The sequence below is a fragment of the Uranotaenia lowii genome, chromosome 2, assembly GCF_029784155.1.
Source record: "Uranotaenia lowii strain MFRU-FL chromosome 2, ASM2978415v1, whole genome shotgun sequence".
Classification (NCBI taxonomy): domain Eukaryota; kingdom Metazoa; phylum Arthropoda; class Insecta; order Diptera; family Culicidae; genus Uranotaenia; species Uranotaenia lowii.
This window is the reverse complement of record NC_073692.1, coordinates 24,536,935-24,557,959: the sequence shown is the minus strand read 5'-3', so window position 1 is coordinate 24,557,959 and position 21,025 is coordinate 24,536,935. Positions and strand designations below refer to the sequence as shown.

Sequence of the window (21,025 nt, the reverse complement as noted above, 5' to 3'; positions counted from 1 at the left end):
TTTAACGCTTGGTACACATTTTGCTCGGTTGAATCCAAAATTTTTGGACCAAAAAAAATTTTTTTTTTGGAAATAGCCTGCTTGTTTTACATTTTGATACAAGTTTGGTTCATTTTTTATTTTTTACGTGTAGTATTTAACTCAAACAAAATAAAAAAAAATATAAAATATATAAATATTATGAAAATTTTTGGACCCAGAGTTTATTTAAAATCAAATCTTTTGAAAGTGGACTTTTTTCAAAGATCGCGCTTGCGGAACCTCTAAACATGATTTACAAAAGTTTGTTCTGCACATCCTAATCTACCATTTGGAGGGTGAGCCCCCAGATTCCCAGAAGTTATGCAATTTTGGGACACCCTATTGCACATTTAGGGGTAAAAAATCTACAAAAAAATATACTCGCTGAAGTCATGAAAATTAACGTTTGGATGTATGAAATTCCGAAACTAGCAAACGCTTAATGCAAAACAGTCATATCCCAGTATATGGAAACGCGATTTATGAGATTTAGTTCTGAATTGCATTTTGTTGCATTTTGCCCCAGACAGCTAACTGAATTATAAAAATACTTATTAAAAAAAATTTGATGATTGTCCGGAAAATATTTATACACCAACAGTGTTGGTAAAGGGTTATGAAAGCAATATAAAGTTTGTATGTGATATCATTAAGCCAATCCGTCATACACAGCAAGAAAAAATCGTGTAATTTTAGATTGAAAACGATGCACGAAAACGGAACATCGTTTATGATCTAAAATTACATCATCTTTACATCGAGGCGTGTAAATTTTGACCAAAAACGATGCACGAAAAGAGAACAGCATATTGTCGTGTAAAAATACACAGCGATGTAAAATTTTAGATTTTTTTCGGAATATTAGCAATTTTTATGAAATATTGGGATATTATGAATCGTTTGAGTAGAAAAATACACTATAGCTTACTGTTGTTAAACATTTATTTAAAAAAAAACATAAACAGTAAAGAAAGAAAAAAGTACACCCACCATCAAGAGCACTGCCAGGCTGGGGCACTGTTGAAAACAAAGATGTCCATTCTGCTAATATTCTAATCGATCACTGGGGGACCAAAGGGAATTCCGTTCCGGACTGTCCGGATCCATACGTCACTGCCGGGTGCCTCAAATGCCTCGAATTGTTCAGACAAATTCCTCTCCTGGGAATCAAATTCCGGATCCCTACTGCCACTTCAAAATCTGCCATCGCTGTAATCGAGAAACAAATAATTAATTTCAATAACATCATTTGTCAATTTAAAAACCTTTTACCATACAGATGATGGAGCTTCGTCTTAGAATGAAGACACTCGGTTTCCGAAAAATAACTCGACTGGCAAATGGCAAAAACAGTTTCAGTCAATATTAAATCAATCAGATATAATTTTACACTGCTTGTGATATAAATTTCATTGGCCACATTATTTTTACATCATGGAATGTAAATTTATACCAAAACAATTTATTTTCATTCGCTTTTTGAGAAAAGACTAAAATTACATCAAAACGAGTGGAAAATTACATCTTTTTATGATTATACTTGTGAAAAAATAGATCACTCGTGTTTTAGATTCCGTATACTTTTAGAAATTTTTTGCTGTGTACTAGGTAAAGTTTTTTTGGCATCGAAAAATGTAGAAAATGTACATCTATTGCTCGAATTTTTAAATTTTTTATGACAATCAAAAACTATAAAAACTCTCTCACAATGTCAAAAACTATGTCATCATCAATTTGTTATCATTCAATGATAACTTTATTACAGTATATTGAAATAAAAATTTATTGAGTGCAGTGGTATACAAATGTTGCATCTAACCCTGCTTTTGCATGATGCATTTGATAAGGATGGGTTTTTTTTTTCAATACTTGTTTACCAGTATCCTTCTGACTAAAATAAGAATAAGAAACTATTTGTTTATTTTTTCATGAATCGAAAACTTTTAGTCGCCTCTCAAAAACCTTAAAATATACATGTAACTTAAAACTGTTGTGAAAAACCACTTCAAAATTAGTTTTGGAAACATTATAAAACTAATCAAACGTTTGTGCCGTGAAGCATTTCAGTCCAATACTGCAGATTATCATATTATTTAATTCCTTTAATTTATGATTTTTTACATTGATGGGTTCAGCCACAAGCGAATTATGTTCTTAGAGAAAATATAGCTGTTTTCTCTATAAAGTTATCATAATTTAACAATGATTGTTTAGAACTGTATTGTTCCGAAAAACGTCAACAAAAGAAGCTGAAAAATGACGAAGCATTGCGAAGGGAAATTGTTGAGATCTACTTTTTTTTCGGCAGGTTCATTAAGCTTCTATAATCTCCCGTTTTGCCGAGACCATTAGAGTGGATTTCACGTGGCGGCTACTTAGCGACTTGTTAACAAATGCCCGAAAGCTCCGGAATTGCGTTGTTTTTTTTTTGCCGTTTTCTGCTGCGTGCTTATTTCGGTGCTATTTGAAGCCTCTGTATCGGGCCTGTTGAATGAAGTGCGACCACACAGCGACGCATCACGTACCATACCTATAGTGATGACAAATTCCAAATTCGGGAGGATCAATCAGAGCGCGCGCGCATGTGGTGTTGTTGTTGTTTTTTTTTCTTTCGGATTGTAATGGAGGCCAGCGGATTCAAACGTTCAAGTTTGGTTCGGAGCAGCACTAAAACTCGGGTTTTGCCGGTGGTATTCATTCATAAAAGTGCTCGAGTCAAGTCGAGCCGGATGAGGCGAGAGGTCGCTGCAGGAGGTTACGCGCGACATGCTCTTGAACGGGCGAAATTGCCGCCAAAATAGCTTTCTTCATTGATGTCAGGCGACACACATTGACAATAACACAAGTCGTTGAAACGGTTTCAATGAGATGCAACCCCGTCCGAACTTCTGCTGTGGCTCCTTGAGCTGTTGGATTTGGTTTTATACTTCAAGACACTTTTTTGCTTGCGTATATTGCCCCATCATCATCTTTATTGGTGAAGTTCGGATAAGTTTTTGGGTGGGCGCGTGAACGATATTCACGTACCTACTCTTGAACAACACCTCGTCATTGATCGAGCCAGCACACAAATCCCGGGCGTAATGAGAGTCATCTTGAACCGAATTTTAACCATCATCCTTCAAACTGGGAGCGTCTCCTCCAAAGCTCATTTGAATTACAACCATTGGGGCATCCGCCGGTGACCTTTTCTCGTCTTTCCGCCAAAATTCCACCACCTCATCACAGAAAAGGAAAACATTCAATTGAATCCGAGTCCGTCCATCCGTAACCAGCCAATTTTCGACACTCGTCTTGTCAACTTGGTTTGGCCGGGCTTGGAGTAGAGCCGCGTTTGGACGAGATCGTTTGGGTCTTGCGAAGCTGCTCGTTCCAATGATGAGGTGATGAACTGGGACGCCCACGCGTTTGCTCGAAATTGCAGCTCGCGATCACGCGGACGACCAAGACAGACGACGACGCGACGCGTCAAGCTAGCAGGCAAGCGCCTCCAATATCAAACACCCATAGAGGAGTTCAAGAGTCGCCCCTTCAAGAAAAGTAACAACGACAATGCGCCCGATGTTGGTTTTCGGTTCCTCGGTCCGTCGATTTGTGTGGTGGGTTGTTGAATGAATGTTGGGTGGCAGACGCCACTTTTTGGGGACCCGTAAGCGCTTCATGAACCAACGAATATGATACTTATGTATGTTGGCTATAGGTTGGATCCTACGGGCAAAAGTTTATGTCGGTTGTTCGCGATGATATGATTATACGAGTTGTTTGACGCCTCAGGTGACTACACGGGAAAGGCGATATTCGGAGATGATGTGTCGGAAAATGGCTTTCGGTTTGGATGGGTCACTGCATTTGGGAGGCATGTTTGGTGCGTTTGAAGAAGTATATGGTACTTATTACTTGGAATATCTTCATGAAAACAATTTTTGAAACCGGCTATCTATAACATTCAACTGATGGAAAGAAAAAAGTATAGGGTAAATGTACCTGAGCTTGGCATTTCTTCAACATTCCTACCATTCCGTTAAATGCAGCGTAGAACATCATTGAAGAATTTACTTGATAACTTGCTAAAAGCTCAATTAAAATATGTTTTCTTTATAGAACTTTCATAAATGTGAGAAAGATACAAGTAAAGAATTCACTGCGTTGCTCTAATTTCTTGGCCGTCGTACCAACTTTTGGCCGTTTCGATGATCCAATTCCTGGCCACCAGAAATGTTAAATAGATCTTTACTGACAATGCTCAATTGACAGAATCGATCGCTATTCTGAACATAAGGCCACTGACAGAATGACGTGAGCTGAGGGAAGGGCAGCACAAAACAAGCTTCAATTTAAAAAAAAGTCTGAAGTGCATAATTCATATGAAGAAGATTTTTGAAATTTTTTAAAACGATAAATTTTCACCTAACGACAGATTCAGATGATGGTTTTTATAAACCATTGTTCAAATTATTATTCTGCCCCTCATATTTTGGAGTTTTTCTTCTCAAAGTAAGTAATTCAAAGATTCCTTGAATAAAAATTTTACCCATTTCAATTTACCTGCTTTCTTATGTAGGAGCAGTGCTTTCAGTCACACTTGAAAAGAATTTTGTTACCTTTCACTTTTTTGCAGTGGATTGAAACGTTAGAAAGTTGGTAGAATGTAAATTTCCCTAAACCTTTTTTTTCATTGGATAAACATCTAACATTTTGTAAGGAACGTTTTGAAATAACACAATATTAAATGAATCTAAAATTTTGAAAATGGGTCACATTACGACAACTTTTGAATCCCCTTTTCAAAGATAATATGGTGTGACTGAAATAATTTTGAAGATTTATTGATTGAAAAGTACGGTTTTTATACCACTTTTTTTACATTTTTGTGGTCATGATCTTTAAAATTTCAAAAAAAAAAAAGTTATCCTCTTTTGCAACGTATGGCTTCTAACTTCAGCTTGCTTGTACACTAAGTGAAGTGTTTTTTTTTTTTTGAGTATTCCTAGCTAATCTACAATCTCAAGGTCTGAATAGGGAGTTTTTTTCCTGAGCATTCAGGGTGCACCCATGAAAAAATGATGCAAAATTGAAGATTCCAAGAATTTATTGAAGGTCTCCGAAAAAATTCTTCTAATCGCACCCGAATAAAGTTACAAGCCGCTAAACTTCCATTAGTTTCATATTGACACTCAAGAGCAGATTAGGGTTAAAAAAAAGTAAAACATGCAATGAATACTAAAAAAAATGAGAAATTGTTTTTATGGATTCAATTTTTTTTTTTCGGTAACTCGTGCAGATTAGGTCAATTAGCTAGTCTTATATATAAAAATGGAGGCGTTTTCTTTGTAATAACATCACGTATGAATGGTCGGTCGGAATGAAGTGAAATTTGGTATCCGAGGGTTTTTTGGGTCAGAGATGGTTTGTATAACAGTTTCAAGAATCTCACTTTTTTTGAAAGGGGGGTCCCCATACAAAATTATCTCTTCACATCTTATATATAAAAATGGAGGCGTTTTCTTTGTAATAACATCACGTATGAATGGTCGGTCGGAATGAAGTGAAATTTGGTATCCGGGGGTTTTTTTGGTCAGAGATGGTTTGTATAATAGTTTCAAGGATCTCACTTTTTATGAAAGGGGGGTCCCCATACAAAGTTATCTCTTCTCATCTCTTCTTCACATCTTATATATAAAAATGGAGGCGTTTTCTTTGTAATAACATCACGTATGAATGGTCGGTCGGAATGAAGTGAACTTTGGTATCCGAGGGTTTTTTTGGGTCAGAGATGGTTTGTATAATAGTTTCAAGGATCTCACTTTTGATGATAGGGGGTCCCAATACAAATAAAACTTTATTTGTTACGATTTCCATAAGAATCTATTGGCGAGCACAATGCAGTTAAGGACCTGTAGATGAAATTAATCATTTATTACGATTTATACTTTAGAAGGTAAAACGAAGTTTACCGGGTCAGCTAGTGTCTTTTTAAAATCTTTAAAAAAAACTAAGTTTGAAACCAATTTTCTAGGATATAATTGCTCAAATTGGGTATTGAAGTATTTCGTGAAAAGTAGTCATGAAATACCTCGCAAGGCACAAGCAGTGATGTCAGTTTAATAGTGTTAATTTTCAATGCCAAAAGACATACCCTAACGAGCCTCTAGTAAACAAAGAGACGAAATGTCACGGTTGAAAATTTAAATTTTTTGTCAGTGTCATTTCAATCGAGAAGAACCAAGCAGTCTTAGAGGCAGCAGGGTTGCAAGCTCATTATTTTGAAAGGAATCAGATGGCGCCTCTTTGTTTACAGTCTCTTAAACATACCCCTATTCAACAGCTAAGAGCAAGTTCACTGGTGTTGGAAAAAAGTGGTAAAATTTTGACAAAATTTGAAAATTTTACCATGCAAAAATGTTTTCATGATCCTGGGGTGTTGTATTTTTTTAAAACACTGTTTCTATATCAGCCGTATGTGATAGAAATATTGCTATTTTTGCATAACAGCATGCGACACGTGTTGTAAAAAAAAACTAAAAGGCCACAGCTCTTAAAAATGTTTTTGCATGGAAAAATTTTCAAAATGTGCCGTAAGTGTCAAAATTTCTACCACTTTTTCCCTTTTTAGTTAGTTAGGTTCATAGTTGTTAGAGCAAGTTCACTGGTGTTGGGAAAAAGTGGTAGAAATTTTGAAACTTGAGGCACATATTGAAAACTTCACCATGCAAAAACATTTTCAAGATCCTCAATTTAGTTCGGCCTTTATTTTTTTTACAACACATGCTCTATTTTCGCATGCCGTTATGCAAAAATAGCTCGATTTCTATCACATACGGCTGAAATAGCAACAGTGCTGTAAAAAAATACAACACCCAAAGATCTTGAAAACATTTTTGCATGGTAAAATTTTCAACTTGGGCTACAAGTGTCGAAATTTCTACCACTTTTTGCCAACACCAGTGAACTTGCTCTAACAACTATGAATTTAATATTTGTTTGACTCGGTAGGCTGTGCTCGGAAGTGACAGAAGTAGTTGTTTATGTGCAAGAAAATTCATTTTTTTTTTAAATCTAATCGGACTTTGAAAATTGATTCGAGAGCTGGTCCCGACAAGTTTTCACAAGGAGTGGCCTCGAGGAAAAACACCAAATCTACTTTTCGGAAGATCCGGAATGCAGCTCGTAGTACTATCCAAGGATTTAAAAGGAATTTTGCCTTAGGAGTCATCAATATTATTTGAGAAATGGGTGAGTCCGATTCCTTTTTATTTCATCGCGGCTGATTTTTATGAAATTATTGAACAGTTTTTTTTTTTCATTTTTATAAAAAAAACATTAGCTGACCCGTGGTGTTTTGCTACCCTTTCCATAGAAAAAATGTTCGTGAAAATTATTATAAAAAAATAAACTTTCCTTTTTAAAGCGGGAGGAGTGTTCAGATACAGGCAAATCTGTACATAATCAAAAAGTGTGCCCAATTTTTTGGAAACATGAAAACATTGGATTTCTTAACAATATGTATGTTACATACATTAAATATAAGAAACTTTATATTAAAATGGAAAGCACCTATACAGACAATATATCATCTAATTTAATAAAAACTAATTTGTCAATTTAATCATCCATTTCATTATGTCAAAACGCTTCCGTTTATCAGTTTTAAACAAAAATCCTCCAAGTTTTGCCAACGTTTTGTTAATTTTGTATGGGAGCCCTCATTTTTTTTGGATATGAAGGGGTTTGAAAGTATTATAGAAACCATTCTCGGTCATGAAAACGGCTACAAACAAAATTTTACGTTGATCGGTTCAAAAGTTTTCGAGAATTGTTCAAATTGTGTAATATCTTCAATTATTTTACATGGGAGCCCCTCCCTCTATACGTCGAACTGGTTTGAAAGTATTTTAGAAACCATCTCCAACCCAAAAGAAACTACATACCAAATTTCACATTGGTCGAATCTGTAGTTTTCGAGTCTATCAATACAGTATATCATCTAGTTTTGTAAAAACTAGATAAACTAGATGTAAAAAGTCTATAAAACATCTCATTATGTAACAAAGCTTCCGTTCATCAATTTTAAACAAAAACCCTTCAAGGATTGTAAAAATTTTGTCAATTTGTTGTTAATTTTGTATGGGAGGTGTAACGATTTGTGAAATTCCCGATTCAGCCATTTTGATTTTGCTACTGCGGAGTTCGTGGAGTTTGTTTACCAACAAAGCCCTCAGCTCAAGCAAATTAACCAATGTTCACTAACAAACTCACTGAATTTCACCGTGCTCTCCTCGCCTACTTACTGACAAAGTCAGAGAACCTTGTGATCTAGTAACCTTGGTTAGAAGGTATAATAGAAACCATTCCTAGTCTTGATTACACACCGAAGCGTGCTGATGGTTTATTGGATAGCGTATGCGCCTTGGGATCTGAAGGTTTTTTTGATTACACACCGAATTTCACGTTTATCGGTTCAGTAGTTTCCAAAAATTGTTCGAATTGAGTCATATTTTTATAATTTTGTATGGGCAACTTGATTCCGAAAAACAGTTTTCAGATTTATACTCGTTTTTATAGTGTAAATTGTACGAATTACATACAAATAACAGTTTAATAGAATTGAATTGTTTTTTATATTAAATCTATCGAACTTCAATCGAATCGATCATATTGCGAAAACCAGCTTTTGGGATATGTAATTAACATCCGACAAAAATCGGCGACAACTGCTCCGAGAGCTGTCAAAGCATGTCACTCTCCGTGTGCCAATTCGACGCGACCCCTCAGCATCCGGGTTTGTGCGCACATGTGCATCGCCAAAATCGCACAACCAGGTCCGTGTGTTGTAACGATCGTCGGCCTCGGCCGTACTTCCCATTCATGTCAGTCCACTTGGTCCGGTCCGGTCAGCATCTCGATCAGAGTCAGAGTCCGGCCACCGAAACAATCTGGAGCAGTTTTGCTGCCCCTCCCCCGCTGCGTCTCTCGCCCCTCAATGTGTGTAGATCAACAGACGATGAACAACGACGAACGACGACGACAACGACGAGTGATGAAAGGTTTCACGCTGCTAACAAATCGAAATCATTGTTTTAACCTGACCACTTCCGTTCGGTTGACTTTCCCCCCTCGGCTGTCCTCGGCGGATTTTCGTTTGAAACCATGTCATTCGTGAGTTTTTAAGACGAGCTCTTGACTTGACTTAACTTAACTTGTCCGTCCATCCAAGGGGTGACGCGAGAAGGAGCCGGTGAGACAGGTGAGTATGTACACGACTTGACCACTCTCGTTTCCCTATATGTGTATCAAGCCGCCTCTCCTCCTCACCCTGGATGCTTCTCTTTCCTCAACCATCAGCCAGCAGTGACTTGGACAGCGACTGTCATAAAAGAAATTCGGCTGATAGTGAAAGGTTTTTGCGGACTTTTCGTGTGTAGCGTCATCGCGGCCCAAACTTCCCTCCTCCGCTGGCTTCTTCTATACTATTTTTTTCCATCTTTTTAACAACGACGGCAAAACGTTTTACGGTATCTCGTCATTTCAGATTGAACAAGCCAGCAGCAGCGGCGCGCTCTCGTTTCCTTATTTTATTATATGGTTCAATAATCAACCAATTTATGGGTGACTGCATTAACATCCACACTCGCATGCAATCACTCTCTTTTCTCGGTTCGATTCGATTCCTCGCACGCAGACCCGAGCCTGCTGGGCACTTGTGGTTGGTGACTTTGTATTCCGACTTCAACCGACCGATCATACGATCAAGCAATGATCGGACGGCCGAAGTATTATCGTCAATCAACAGCTGCCACCAGAGCATCGGGAAAGCGTCTTCAGCAGAGCCCAAAGCGCCTAAACCGATTGCGTCTTTTGAAGCTCGATTCGCGCGATTGAAGCGCACGAGGACTAATTGGATTCGTAACGAGTCGGCGGCGCAGGAAAGAAATATTCGTTCCAGTTTGTTCGGATTCTGCCGAAAACGGCTCCTCGGCAATTGCAGTTTGGACTGTGGAGTGTCTCCAAAATAGCCGGTCAGCCGGACGACGCATCGGGTTCGCTCAATCAGGAAAATCAAGTTACACAACATCAACATCAACAAAAACAACAACAGTAACAGCCCCCGGCAAGATCGCCGCGGCTTGGATCTTATTAGCTCGATTTGGCGGGGGCATCCGCAAAATGCTCTTAATTTGATATAAATCGTACTTGCGGTTATTCACTGCGGTCGTCCATTTCTTGAGCCCTTCTCTTTAAGTGTCTCTTTCTCCGCTCCAGATTGGCTTAAATTCCGTCCATAAAAATCAGTATTGATCACCAGTGGCAACGTATCCTCACTGTCACTGACCCAGTTGATCCGCGAAAACTGGCACTTAACACATTACAACTCTAAGCACCTCAATCAATGACGCAAGCCTCGACTGATCGGCTTTTTCTCCTTCAACTCGTGTCTTCCATAAAATCGATACGAATACACCCTAATTAAATCAAACTGTCTCGAAAGACGAAATCCTCGGCAAAGCGTGGGCGTGCTCGGTTTGAATCGAACACGATCGTCATTATCGGGACTGTTCCTCTCTTTGGTGCTCGCAAAGTTGACGGTGAGCAGTCGTAAAAAAATTGCAATTACGATTGGGGCGCCCAAATTTGGACCAAGAGTTTTCTCTTCGTGAGAGAGCGGAAGCGGCAATTACCATCGGCATGTCATTCTTCTTTGCTTAAGATTGGGCTCCACGAAGGGTTCCAGAAAAACTAATTTGAAACTAACTGTCTACTTCTTCCGGTCAACCTCCTTCGATAGCCGTTGCTTGCGTGAGTAAATGTGAGCAACTCATTAACAGGTGATTCTTCCATTTATTGAGAAGGTTAAAATTGTGATACGCGTACGACATTATCGTAATTTTCAACATTTTTGTTGCTTGGAATCGTGAAATTTATTTTTTCTCGCTTCTTACCAGCGAACAAGCTGCAAAAAAAAGTTCGTAGTATGATGGTTGAGCCTACATTTTCAAAGTCATTTTTGTAATCTTTGTCATATTTGGCCCTTTAATATGTGTTGTGAGCCTACTTGGTTGAATAATTCAACTGAATAAAAGCAATCGAAAAGAATTGCATTAATTCAACCACGGTACCACAGGAGGCGGAATAAATGCACTGCTGCCAACCAGCGTTGCCAGATTGCAAACCACTCAAATCCATAGGCTTAACAAAAATCGAAAATTTTATTGATTTTTTGTTTTTTTTTAGGTCATCAGGTAGAATTTTCGTTCATCCACAGAATCCCTTATTTTTTTCGATAATCCGTTAAAAATCCGTAGAAAATGCTGAAAATCCGTGGATTTCGGGCATCAAACCGCAAAATTCCAATAGAATATGTTGAGGCACCAAAATTTTCAATTCACATAGGATACCACAAAGAGCAGAATTTATTTCTATTTAAATCAAACGATCCGATAAATGAAAAATCAATCCATTTTACACTGAATAAATTTCCTTTGGTTTGTTTACATTTTTGTCGCCCAACATTGAAAAAAATCACAGTTGTCAGCCGCGTTGCCAGAACTACGGAATTCTCTGAAGATCTGCGGAGAGATACTTAGATCTGGCAACGCTGCTGTCAACTGTGATTTTTTCAATATTGATTGACAAAAATGTGAACAAACGGAACTAAATTTAGTCAGTTTAAAATGGAGTGATTTTTCATTTATCATTTGATTTCTAGAGAAAAAGTTGAGGAGGTTGTATATCAGACATAACCACAAAGTTTGCGTAGAATTACGACATATTTTTTCCATTTCATAAAATTTATTTAATTATTTATAACAAATATGTAGCATTCGATAAATTTTGACTTTTATATTTTTTCTTGTTATCAATAGTGCCGTTTCAAGTCAGCCCTCACCCCTTTACACAGCAACATGTAAACCAAATAAGCACCAGCTCCACCGCCGACTTCCTAAGCATTGCAACACTATCGCAAAAGCGATAGAGCCAAGCCCTTGTTGAACTTGCAAGTGTTTAGTTCAAAAGTTGCCGAGCAACTAATCTAATTCGCTCAAATTTTTATTTTATATTCCGAAAATATCTTAGCGCACGCAAAATGAAGGTAAAGTTCAAAGCATAATAACGAAAAAGGGTTGAAAACACATGCGAGTATCGACGCACAAAAGCTTGCTTTGATCCATTGGGTTTTCTTCCGGATCAATTTAAAGTACACTGCCGGCCAAAAACCATGAAAACATACATACTTATCATAGCACATCGTTAAACTTTGAGCAATAGATAGCTTTGTACTTCAATTATCAAAATAGCTACTTAGACTGATGCACATAAACATTCGGCACTTTTAGTGTTTTGTTGAAATGTTCGTCCTTTTAGCATAGTCTATGCATGTTATGGAAGAAAAGTTGAGTATAGAAAATTTTATGCCCTTATATAGAGAACATTTCCCAGAATCTATTCACATCGCCAACTTTTCTGAATTAATGTAGTAAGATGCGATGAGTGAGCATGTGTCGAAAACTTTTGTCCATCAGTGTAAGTTATCGATCAAAAGTTTTGAATCACCCCGAAGTATGGTAAATCGGTCAAAAGTTTGTTATCGGTCTTCAAAAATATGCAACTTTATATCATCTTTATCCCTGATATCAAACAACGTATCGCTAATCATTAAGCTTACTTGTTGGAAATTTGTTAAAATAAATTTGTGCTTCATGAAAACTTCAAGAAAAGATTGATTAATTCTCGATAATTTTTACCAACTCTAAAAAAGCCTGTAGTTTTTATCACCTAAAACTCTGTCATCTTACGAGTTTATGCGAATCTGTAAGGCTTAGTATAAAATTATTGCCAAATACATACAAAGAAAAGATATGCAATGTGCCATAAATTTGCTGAGATATGGCATCCAAAAATTGTTTCCAAACTTTTGGCCGGCAGTGTAGGTACATCAACTACTCTAGGAAATAATGCCTCTCCGACCACACGGGAGAATGCCCAAAACCAAATGAAACCGTGGAGGCGCAATCTTTGCCCTTTTATAACTTCGGATCTAGTGCAGTTTGGGTCGACGATCCAAGTTTTTTCCCTCGGGCATTTTGCGCACCAATTTGTGTTTGCGCTTTATTAGTATTGGTGTACCAACACACAACCGATTCGAATTATTCTTCGGAAAAGATGTCCTTTAATTGGAACGTTTTCGTGACGCGAGATTCGTTCGCGAATTTCAATTTGTACCCCTATAATGTTCCCGTAAGACGTAATTCTACGTCAAAAAAATTCTCCTTTTTGTTCTATCCTATGAAAAGCAAGAAGTTTGGTGCCTCTGTATGTTCTATTGAAATTTAACTTTGCGTTTATTCACTCTCATATGAACTGTCTTATAAAATATGATACGGGGAAGAGCCTCCTTGTCATATTTACAAAAACTTCACACTCTCCAGAATAGATTCTTGATTTATTATTGACACTTGTTGCTCTTTCCTACCCAATAGCTCTACCCCTTAAGAGCAAGTTCACTGGTGTTGGCAAAAAGTGATAGGAATTTTGACATTTTGAAAATTTCACCATGCAAAAATGTTTTCATGATCTTGGGGCGTTGTATTTTTTTGGAACGCTGTTTCTTTTTCAGCCGTATGTGATAGAAATATTGCTATTTTTGCATCACAGCATGCGAAAATGCAACACGTGTTGCAGAAAAAAATTAGAAGGCCACAGATCTTGAAAATGTTTTTGCATGGCAAAATTTTCAAAATGTGCCGTAAGTGTCAAAATTTCTACCACTTTTTCCCAACACCAGTGAACTTGCTCTAAAAGCGTATAACATAAGGTTGCTAGAATTCCCGGTTTAATCCGGGTTTCCCGGATATTCAATACAAATTTTGGAAATAGTCCAACTCGGATTTCAAAGAAAAAAGTCCGGATTTGGCAAGAATTTTTTCACTTAATTTGCCAAACCAAACAAAAAAAAATCAAAATGTGTTAAAAAAATTTTTATGCCTCTTAAACGAGTTTGTTTGATCAAGATTTATAAAAATAATTATGAAAGGTTTATTGGAAGCCTTAAATACGATTTAAAATCTGTAGACATGTATTGAAGAAAAAAAAATCTAATTGATATCTCGATTTTTGTTGAGTAAATTCTGCTTTATGGCTAATCTTGCCTGGATATTACCGGGATTTTTGGTTGTAAATTTTGAAATCTAAAGCAATGCAACCTCTTTTTTTGGTTTTATCTTTTTTTTTTATTTATTTCGTTTTTAATTTTTAATTTTTTTTATTTGTTTGTTAAATTTTTATCACCTTAGTAAAACATTCTTCCATTAAACGACATTTGTGATCTACAAACTATAACATATGTCGATGACAATTTACACACTAATTATCATTAAATTGCAAATAACTCATCACAGTCAACTCGTATCGCGCCTCAATCCTCTACAAACTTGTTTGTCATTGTTTGAACTAAAATTTCTAAAATTCTGAGCTTTCTAGCATCCTGGAAACATATTTAAGAACACAAAGAGTGAAAGTACGCCGATTTTTCATATCAATCGAAAATCTTCATACAAATTTCAAGTCCTTAAACTTTCAGAAATTAATTTTTTCACCAAAATGCACCAAACTAGAGGGTGCCGCGTTGAAATTTTTTTTTGTAAAAATCATCGCATACAAATTTGGGCCAGTCTAATACAGGTAAATATAACACCCAAAATGCAGTTTTTGCTCCAATCATGGGTTCTCAATATTTCATCGCCATTGCCATTAGATGTGAACGCAGAATGAGGGCAGAAGATTGATGTGAGGTCGATTCTCAACGAGACGGCTAGTTTTTTGTTTCTGGGATGAATTATCAAAAGGGATGAAAATCCCACTACATATTTTTCTTGTTTCGCTTGAATTTTTGTATTTAGTGGTCCGGCATAATTCTGTCCGAGAGCACGAGTCTTCATGCCAGTGACGGAAAAGCATTGATACCATCTATGGCACAATGCACATTTCATCGCATTTTCGGCTCACAGTTAGCTCCGATTGGCATTGAAAATTTTCAACCTCTACTTTGGGTGTAGAAAAGAAGAAAGGAACAAGATCAAAAGGAGAAAAATTGGTGAGGAAGAAGCATAAATGAAAAAATAATAATAAAACTATTTCATGTATGCATGTATGTAAGTAATCCTTCACGGATTCACCGCAGATTCTGCGCAAGCATGTGCTTACATGAGACTCGGGAGATTGCCCGGTTTTATCCGGGGATGTGCGAATATTTAATGTTAAAGTTTAGGATAGGTCCGGTTAGATAAAAATCTTTGAAAAAAGCACAGTTTTCGCGAGAATTATTCATATTTATTGCAAAACCTAACGAAAAAACTTGTGTTGCAATAATTATAAATTTTTGCGTCTAACGATTATCTGGCAAATCTAACTAACATGCATTATTTAAATTAATAAGTTCGACAAATATTCAATGCAGCGTACACTAGGGTGTGCCGTTTTGCAACTTTTCTCGAATTTTACAAATCCAGTAGTCTAAAAGATATCATGTTTGGTCAAAACGATTGACATTTTTTTTTTCATATTTAAAATAAGATTCAGGATTTGATTGGGTTGGGTTGGGTTTTGATTTAAAATTTTTCGGTTTTTCTTGAATGTTTTGTTATCAAGCTATGCAAATGAAATACCAATATATGGAGCTAACTGTAGAAATCCCTGAAAACAACTTCACCGAGAATATAGTTATTATGTCCCGAACAGAGCATTCATTTTTTCATAAAAAAAAAAAAGACTAGCAACACTGAGAGCGATTCGTACAATTTTCAGAAATATCATTTTAACCAGAAAATTATTGATTTCAGAGTCTTGAAATGCTCTGATGGATTGATTGTATTTTCGGTTCAGTAGTTTCCAGGTGTCATAAGTTTTCAATAATCAAATTTAAATAAAGTAGAACTGTTATTTTTTTTCCAAATTCGATAATGATTTTTGTCATTTTTATCATTTTTATCATTTTTGTCATTTTTGTGATTTTTGTGATTTTTGTCATTTTTGTCATTTTTGTCATTTTTGTCATTTTTGTCATTTTTGTCATTTTTGTCATTTTTGTCATTTTTGTCATTTTTGTCATTTTTGTCATTTTTGTCATTTTTGTCATTTTTGTCATTTTTGTCATTTTTGTCATTTTTGTCATTTTTGTCATTTTTGTCATTTTTGTCATTTTTGTCATTTTTGTCATTTTTGTCATTTTTGTCATTTTTGTCATTTTTGTCATTTTTGTCATTTTTGTCATTTTTGTCATTTTTGTCATTTTTGTCATTTTTGTCATTTTTGTCATTTTTGTCATTTTTGTCATTTTTGTCATTTTTGTCATTTTTGTCATTTTTGTCATTTTTGTCATTTTTGTCATTTTTGTCATTTTTGTCATTTTTGTCATTTTTGTCATTTTTGTCATTTTTGTCATTTTTGTCATTTTTGTCATTTTTGTCATTTTTGTCATTTTTGTCATTTTTGTCATTTTTGTCATTTTTGTCATTTTTGTCATTTTTGTCATTTTTGTCATTTTTGTCATTTTTGTCATTTTTGTCATTTTTGTCATTTTTGTCATTTTTGTCATTTTTGTCATTTTTGTAATTTTAGTCATTTTTGTCATTTTTGTCATTTTTGTCAAAAATTTAACTTCCGTTATCCCATTTAAAACTGTGCGTTTCTATTCATTATATTTTTATTATATGTTAAGTTAATAAGATTTATGGAAATAAAAAAAAAGGAACCTTTAAATTGAGTCCTTCCATTTTAAAATTTTACCGTTACACCTTGCTTCAAGATTAATTATATCAGAACAGGTGAAACATCTCAATGCGCAATGTTTCCCTGTGTTTATAATCCGTTCCCATTAACCAGATTGTTGAAAATAAATCACGTAAATTACACAATCATTACTTGAACAAATAAAACCGTGGCTACCACAGTGTATGTTCCAAACTCCGCGCATATTTCGGTTGCATTATCTGCTTAACATTCAGTGTTCATGTCGATCGCCGGAAAGCCGGCATCGAAACATCAAGCGTGGTCAGCTGGATCTGGAGTAAGTTAAGCGAAAAATAAAACTTCAAAATACTTCAGAGGGGAAAAAACACAAAAAAATGACGCCCCGAAGACAAGTGATTGTTGTTTGACAGGTCCTCTCCGTAACGTTCGTCGCTTCTCGGTGGGATTTTGGCTTTCCTTACCTCAAACCATTTTCAGTTTCATCGTTCGGAAAAGGATATCGTGATATGGCCACCTTCAAGGAGAACCTGAGAAGTGAGGAATCTGTGTTCCGCCAAGCCGCTTGTCTTTTGGTTCGAATTAGCCGGGAACAAGTTTTCGAGATGTTTTTTTTTTCCCAGCCACAGTGTGTAAGATCATCAACTTTTGGGTGCTACTGAAGGATTTCGGGTTATATTTATTTTATACTGCTTATCTGGTCTGAATGCTCGTAAATTTGCTGTTATCGATAACCTAGTGTTGGGTTTTTTGCTCTCTGTTCAGGAAGACACTTTCTCGAGGACGGATGTTTTGTGAGGCAGCTGAAGCGTCACGAAAAATCAATCATTGGTGGCCGGCAAAGTGCTTCAGATACAGTTTCACCTGATCTGGCGGTAACATTAGAAAGTTTTGTCAGGTTTTTTTTTTTCATACTTTATTTGTGCAAAACCACGTGCCCACTGGAGAAAAGCATCGGACGGAACCCCCATTTTCATGGTCAGGCAGTTTCTCCTCGAAAAAAAAAGTCGGAGAAAAAGGAAAAAAAATGATTCGAAACGCGCCCGGTGACAAATCGCGTCTTCCCCCGGCGGTTTCAAATCGATTTCACACTTTTGGTTTCCGAAAGCATCTGAAACCATTTCATAACCCGAAACAAACGTCGCGCACTTCACTAATGGCAGTGATTTGCGTGAATCGGCACGAGACGTCCACCACGAGAATCATCAATAGCTGCTGATGGTCGCCCCGAAACCTCCCTCTCGTTTTGCTCTCTACTGTCATCATGGGATGCTCCAGGGGAAACAGATCGTGGCCTCCGGCTGAGGTCCCCCTAGACCCTGAGGCTTTCGTTCACTGGCTAGACACGGACTCATTGCTCCATTCATTGGAAGAACCTCCGAATCGCGAGGCTGTTTTCAATTTCGAATTCAAATTACCGCGAACTCCGAATAGCCGGCAGTTGTTGGGAGGCGCACGTCTTCAAATTCACCACACGGAGTGTGCCTGTTCATTCTGTTTTTCTTTTCTGCCTTCGTTTTTCGAGATCACGTTCGACCATCATCCGTTACGTGGCTGTCGTCCCAAGAAAAGTGACAGTGATTCGCAGTAAATTGAATAAATGTGACAAAAATGAGCCGTCTCCTAAAATTGATGGTTGTGAATTTGGATCAGCCGAGAGTAGGTCTATCTCGAGGTCTGCGACCAAATCCATGGGAATCCATCAGCATTTTTGCCAAAAGACAGATGTGCTAGCTGCGTACCTTCAGCCTCAGCCTCAGCCCGGCGGCAACAACGGAAGTGGACATTCAACCTAATGTCGATGGATGACACTTGGAGACTCTTGGTGGCTCAGGACGGATGTAATAAAATGGTACCCGAAAAAGGGCAATCAATAACGGCCTGCCGAACGGAGATGGGCAGATTGTGTGAAGATCGACTGGGAAATGACTAATAACAAGCGTTTGCTCCACAGCGACTTAGGGCGATCGATAAATCAACCGATGCTATGTTTGTCTGACGGCTTGGCTGTCTGTATATTGTTGAGTAACAATTGTAGCTGTTTTGAATTGGATTAGGAAACCATTAAAATTTTAAGCACACTAATCAATAGTGACTTCTAGCAGATGGTGTTTTCTATTAATGTCAAGCTTTCCTAACTAGATCATTTAGCGGTTGCGCTCAACCTTCGTAAAACCGAGTATATAAATATAAGATTTGAAAAAACATATTTTCAACAAATTGATAAAACTACTAGATATAACAAAGGTAAACAATAAATATGAAAAAAATGACAAAAATGACAAAAATGACAAAAATGACAAAAATGACAAAAATGACAAAAATGACAAAAATGACAAAAATGACAAAAATGACAAAAATGACAAAAATGACAAAAATGACAAAAATGACAAAAATGACAAAAATGACAAAAATGACAAAAATGACAAAAATGACAAAAATGACAAAACTGACAAAACTGACAAAACTGACAAAAATGACAAAAATGACAAAAATGAAAAAAATGACAAGAATGACAAAAATGACAGAAATGACAAAAATGACAAAAATGACAGAAATGACAAAAATGACAAAAATGACAAAAATGACAAAAATGACAAAAATGACAAAAATGACAAAAATGACAAAAATGACAAAAATGACAAAAATGACAAAAATGACAAAAATGACAAAAATGACAAAAATGACAAAAATGACAAAAATGACAAAAATGACAAAAATGACAAAAATGACAAAACTGACAAAAATGACAAAAATGACAAAAATGAAAAAAATGACAAGAATGACAAAAATGACAAAAATGACAGAAATGACAAAAATGACAAAAATGACAAAAATAACAGAAATGACAAAAATGACAAAAATGACAAAAATGACAAAAATGACAAAAATGACAAAAATGACAAAAATGACAAAAATGACAAAAATGACAAAAATGACAAAAATGACAAAAATGACAAAAATGACAAAAATGACAAAAATGACAAAAATGACAAAAATGACAAAAATGACAAAAATGACAAAAATGACAAAAATGACAAAAATGACAAAAATGACAAAAATGACAAAAATGACAAAAATGACAAAAATGACAAAAATGACAAAAATGACAAAAATGACAAAAATGACCAAAATGACAAAAATGACAAAAATGACAAAAATGACAAAAATGACAAAAATGACAAAAATGACAAAAATGACAAAAATGACAAAAATGACAAAAATGACAAAAATGACAAAAATGACAAAAATGACAAAAATGACAAAAATGACAAAAATGACAAAAATGACAAAAATGACAAAAATGACAAAAATGACAAAAATGACAAAAAAGACAAAAAAAGACAAAAATGACAAAAATGACAAAAATGACAAAAATGACAAAAATGACAAAAATGACAAAAATGACAAAAATGACAAAAATGACAAAAATGACAAAAATGACAAAAATGACAAAAATGACAAAAATGACAAAAATGACAAAAATGACAAAAATGACAAAAATGACAAAAATGACAAAAATGACAAAAATGACAAAAATGACAAAAATGACAAAAATGACAAAAATGACAAAAATGACAAAAATGACAAAAATGACAAAAATGACAAAAATGACAAAAATGACAAAAATGACAAAAATGACAAAAATGACAAAAATGACAAAAATGACAAAAATGACCAAAATGACAAAAATGACAAAAATGACAAAAATGACAAAAATGACAAAAATGACAAAAATGACAAAAATGACAAAAATGACAAAAATGACAAAAATGACAAAAATGACAAAAATGACAAAAATGACAAAAATGACAAAAATGACAAAAATGACAAAAATGACAAAAATGACAAAAATGACAAAAATGACAAAAATGACAAAAATGACAAAAATGACAAAAATGACAAAAATGACAAAAATGACAAAAATGACAAAAATGACAAAAATGACAAAAATGACAAAAATGACAAAAATGACAAAAATGACAAAAATGACAAAAATGACAAAAATGACATAAATGACAAAAATGACAAAAATGACAAAAATGACAAAAATGACAAAAATGACAAAAATGACAAAAATGACAAAAATGACAAAAATGACAAAAATGACAAAAATGACAAAAATGACAAAAATGACAAAAATGACAAAAATGACAAAAATGACAAAAATGACAAAAATGACAAAAATGACAAAAATGACAAAAATGACAAAAATGAAAAAAAAGACAAAAATGACAAAAATGACAAAAATTATAAAACCGAT

At 35.5% G+C, this 21,025-nt stretch overlaps 1 protein-coding gene across 1 annotated transcript in view; it reads left to right on the top strand.

Annotated features, from left to right (window-relative positions):
- The first annotated feature begins 7,106 nt into the window (after nucleotides 1-7,106).
- The window catches only part of LOC129745119 (histone-lysine N-methyltransferase MECOM-like), a 207,817-nt gene continuing 193,898 nt past the window's right edge, over nucleotides 7,107-21,025 (top strand). Inside the window, exon 1 of the mRNA XM_055737967.1 lies at nucleotides 7,107-7,254. The gene's annotated coding sequence lies outside the window, so the exon portion shown is untranslated. The remainder of the gene's footprint in view (nucleotides 7,255-21,025) is intronic.